The sequence below is a fragment of the Juglans regia genome, chromosome 4, assembly GCF_001411555.2.
Source record: "Juglans regia cultivar Chandler chromosome 4, Walnut 2.0, whole genome shotgun sequence".
Classification (NCBI taxonomy): domain Eukaryota; kingdom Viridiplantae; phylum Streptophyta; class Magnoliopsida; order Fagales; family Juglandaceae; genus Juglans; species Juglans regia.
In genome coordinates, this window is record NC_049904.1 from 9,283,829 (window position 1) to 9,289,209 (window position 5,381).

At 31.7% G+C, this 5,381-nt stretch overlaps 1 long non-coding RNA gene across 1 annotated transcript; it reads right to left on the reverse strand.

Annotated features, from left to right (window-relative positions):
- Nucleotides 1-1,912: 1,912 nt before the first annotated feature.
- On the reverse strand, nt 1,913-2,303 carry LOC118348133. Its single transcript, XR_004801291.1, has 3 exons — nt 2,207-2,303; nt 2,057-2,107; nt 1,913-1,953 (listed from the first exon to the last, which is right to left on the reverse strand). It is a non-coding gene; the product is annotated as an uncharacterized LOC118348133 (long non-coding RNA).
- Nucleotides 2,304-5,381: the final 3,078 nt, after the last annotated feature.

Below are 5,381 nucleotides of genomic sequence, written 5' to 3' on the forward strand. Positions count from 1 at the left end.
AGATGAGATAAAAATTTTAGAATAATTTTTTTTTTCCAAACAATCACTAATACTTGGCGTTAGGGCTGCAAACGAATTGAGTCGAGTCGAATTCAAACTAGTCGAATTCAAACTAGGGGTCACGAGCTCGATTAACATATATATCTGCTCAAACTCGACTTGAGCTCGAAAAGTATTAGAGATTTCTGATTGAACTCGACTCGCCTAACATATATTAAGATCAAACTCGACTCAAACTCGAATACAAAAAATAAACGAGCTGATACGAGCTTGAACTACTCGCTCGAGCTCGAGTTAAATATGATGCATAAATAAGATTATTTCTCTTAATAAATTTTAACTAGAATTTTATTAATAAATATTAGATTGCACTATACACTTCTTATATAACATATTTATTGCAAATAAATCAACGATTCAGAATCTGCTATTTTTTTGAAAGTATTGAGAAACCAATATTGCTAACGACAATCTTTCATGTTCTCTTTTTACATAGAATCTTTTCAACTTTAATCCAAAGGTTGATTTGGATTCATTTGATTGAGAAGACTTTTTTTTTTTAATCTTTTACTTCCTGTGAAAAGACTAACTATATAGAACATTCACAATAATCAATATAGTTACAAACTTACAAATTGCTAAATAATTCCAACTTCTAAAGCATGACGATAAATTACAATTTCAAATGGTAGATCACTAATTATAGCATAAACTAAGAAAACAAACTAAAAAAATTGTAGAAGAATATTCTTCAACTCTTATTCATGACTTCAGCCGAATCAACTCCATTTCTGATGCATAGCAGTCAGCAGCACATGACATAGCATTGCTTAAACAACATCTTTTTGCAAATAAATCAATGATTAATCACTTGCCACAATATAGTTACAAATAGGTACATAATTCCAACTTCTAAGGTATAACAATAAATTACAATTTCAAATGGTAGAACACTAATTATAGCATCAACTAGGAAAACAAACTAAATAAATGTTAGAGAAAAGTCCTCCAACTCTTATTCACTTGAGCCACTCTGATGCACAGCCACACATTACATAGCATTGTTTATTCACAATATTCTTATTGCAAATAAATCAATAATTCATCATTTGCCAAAATACAGTTAAAAACTAAAATAGGTAAATAATTCCAACTCCTAAGGTATCACAGATTCACAATAATAACTTCTAAATCACATATTCAGATTTACAAACTGAAAAGTCCACAAACTCTTATTCATTTTAGCCTCATTTCTTATACACATATGACATAGGAGCCAACATTCTCATTAGAAATAAATCAATGTAAATATGTTGGCCTTCACCTTTGAATATAGTAGCCAATTCTACATTTGACAGTTACATAAGTGTGTAAAAGTTTGTCTTAGTTTAAAGGGAATAAAAAATATATAAATACTAATAAATCTACTAATCTTAATTAAGAGTAAGCAACTTATTAATAAAATGATAAACATTAATAATAAACACTTAGTCTAAAAATGAATGAAACACAATAGATTGAATAATAACATGTAGAATAATAAAATAAAGTAATAAACAACCCGATAATAATAGCCAAGAATAACAAACATGAAAGCAATATCAACATGTTAAATCATTTCTTTGAGCACCAAGTACAAAAATAAAACACTACAAAAAATTACTTTATGTTATCCATATTTCTCCATCACGTACAAAAACAGTGGTTTGCAACATTCCATATACTTTTGCAATTCAAGTCAGCTATTCATGTCCAAGCTTTAAAAAAAAATCCAAATTTCTAGCAACCTTGTCTAGCTGGACAGCTCTGACGAGTCAACAAGTTTTTTTCATAAAAATAATTACATCCATACTTAAACAACATGTCCTATAAGCATACTTCATTTAAATATTTTTAGTAAAAAAAAAAAGCAAAAAAAAAAAAAAAACCAGCCAGAAGCCAATCCCCATCAACCTATGATACAAAACACACAAGATATCATTAGCAATATGATATAACAAAATAACAATTTAATAATAAATAACATTATACCAAAAGGAAAAAATATACAACCTACCAGCAATTCATGTTAGGGCAATAAAATCTCTTTATAAGTTGGTTCTTCTCTCTACAAAATGAAAGAGAAAAAATAGTTAAGACAATTTCTCAATAAGTTAAAACAAGTTCTAGATGATAATGAAAAATTACTAAATAAAATTATACTTACACTTGATGATTTTTTCAAACCATGAAGTACTCAAACCCAATCAGCTCCACATAACAGCATTTCTACTGTTTAAACAGACATTGATGCATGATAAGGATCAATCACTCTACCACCAGCACTAAATGTAGATTTTGAAGCCACTGTAGTAATTGGAATTGACAAAATATTATGTGCCATCTTAGATAAAATGCAGTACTTTAGATCATTGACCTTCTACCACTCCAAGGCATCAAAATGTGAATATGAATCCTCACTACAAATATATACACCTTCCTCTAAGTAAACATCCAAATCAGATTTCACTGGTCGAATGGTTTCAACACTTCTAACAAATGATTCAAATATAGACCTGCCACTCATCACATTCTTCCCCACATTATTGACAGAACTACCATAAGAAGAACCTATATCTCGAGCATTTTCAAGTCCACTTGACTCCACATTAGCTAAATTATAATTTCCAACATATTCATCATACAACTAATGTAAGATTCTCAAGATGGTTTCTATGTTTTTAGTAGCTTCAAGTTCTAAATAAATTACTAGAAAACAAAATTGAACAAGCATCATTTTGAACCTTGGATCTAAAACAGCAACTACTGCCATAAGCAAGTTACATTCCCCCCAATATTTCTCAAACTTTGTATTCATCTTCATAACCATTGCTCGTATATAATCATTTTGGTCAAGAGACTTCTTGTTCAACACATCTTTTATTCTCCATACCTCAGGAAGGAATAAGTTAGCAGTTGGATACTCGGTTCCTGAGATAATGTTTGTCACCTCATTAAAAACAGCCAAAATTTGACACACATTTTCCACTTTTATCCAATCTTTAATGCTTGGAACATAATTAAAACCTTGATCTTTATCTCCATATCTTGGAAAGACTTTTTTAAACTCTAAGGCTGCTTCTAGCATTAGGTAAATGCTATTCCATCGAGTAGAAACATCCAAAAAAAGTTTCTTTGTTGGTAATTGCAACTATTTTGCAATGTCACTAAATTGCTTGATACGTTCTAATGCAACCAAGTATTTTACCCCTTCTCAAACACAATCGACAATTTCAACAATCTCACTAAGTCCATCTTTGACCAATAAATTTGTTATATGTGCACAACAACGCACATGAAAAAGCTACCCCCCAATAGATAACTTCTTTTTCAAAGTGAAAACATCTTTGAGAACCCTTAAAACTACATCATTATACCTAGCATTATCCACTGTTATTGTAGACACTTTGTTCTCAATTCCCCAATCTGTGAAACACTTTTGAAGTGCATCAGCAACAATAACCCCATTGTGTGGGGGTGGGACATTACAAAAATTTAAGACTCTTTTTTGTAAATGCCGTAAATGCCAATCAGGATCAACAAAATGACAGGTAACCACCATATATGTGATCTTTTGACCTGAAGTCCACATATCCGTTGTTATGCTGACTTTATTCACACTTCTTAATATTGCTTTCAGTTTCTTTTTCTCAATTTCATATGTGGATTCACAATCATTTCTTGCTGTAGTACGATTTATCTTTTGCCAATAAAGAGTATTAGCTCTCATAAATTTATTAAACACAATATGTTTCATCATGGAAAATGGATACTCGTGATAAAGTATCATGTGAGAAGCAAGTTCTCTTACCTTTTTCATATCATACGAGAAATTTTTCATTGTGTTCACACATTCAGGACCCTTCATGTCAATAGTTAAAACCTTTTGCTTTTTAGAAGGAGTTATGTGTGGAAGACAACTAGTCAAGTGGCTACGGAAGTGAGTTGTAGAACCTGATGAAGAAATAGACAATAGGTCTTTGCAAAAGTTACATTCAGCTTTCTTTACATCATTCTTAACCACTATTTTAATATCATTCCAAACAGTAGAAGTTTTCTTCCTAAGCTTCCTCTGGTATGCATATTTTTGGGGATCCTTAGGGGCACTTGGGTTTTCTTCTCCACCAATAATATCGTCAATTTCATGGTTCCCATAATTACTAGCACACTCTATAAAGGTTGTGGCAGTATCATCTCCTTGTGTAGGTTCTATGTCTCCCATGAGTGGATTTGTAGATGAACATTCTATATTTGTAACATGTTTAGACATGTCTAAAAAAATATTTTTAGACAAGTAGTGGTAATATTAGACACAAAAGTGAAAACCGAATAAAAAATAACATATTAAAAATCAAAGAATACAAATTTAACAAAAAATGAATGATAAGTCAAAGGAATCACGCAAAAATGTTTAAGATCAAAGGAATCACGCAAATATAAACCATTAATAGAAAACTAAAGACTGAAAACTACTGCATTCAATCGATCTAGGAGTATTTTTAAAGAGAATGTAAGCCATTAACATAAAACAAGAACTATTTTTACATACTAAATTACATATTATAAAACAGCAGCAGAAAATCAACAACGAAAATAAACACAAAAATAACAACACTACTACTAGCACAACCAATAGCAACAGATCCACACCATAGAGGGAACAAAAGGGAATCGAGAAGAATAAAAAAAAAAAATCTAAAGAGTTGCTCAGATCCACACCACAGAGAACAAAAAGGAAATCGAGAAGAACCATACTACAACACACCAGGACAAATAACAAATACGAGAAACCGAGAAATAGAGAGAATAAAGCTAACGGAAAAAAAAAGAAAAAAAAAAGAGAAGGAGATCGACAATCACAATACTCGCATTCCACAACGTACTGAAATGAAGAAAATAAAAAGCCCCACTAAGATGAAAAAAATACAGAGCTTAGAGCGAACCTGAGATGAAGAAAAAACACAACGCACCACTGAGACGAGGACCCTCTTTCGAAATATTAGGGTTTTGAACTTTTGACTTTTCAATCTCACGGTCTCTCCTTAGTCCTCTCACTCTGCTCACGGGCCAAACAAAAACAATGCAAAGTCTCTGACTCTCTGTGCAACCATCCCCTCAGTCTGAAAATGTCACACCAAGGAACTGTGTCCCGCGTCTTGCTTCATAAAAGAGTAAAAGACCCAAACTCAAATTCAAGTCGATCCAAAATGAAAAAAAGCTAAAACCAAGCATCCTGGGTCCCGCGTCTTGCTTTTTCTTTTTTATTTTTTCGTGCGTCGTGTTCCATCTAAAGTTCAAACCGAAAAATCATAAGCTTGACTTAAAAAATAATTTACATGATG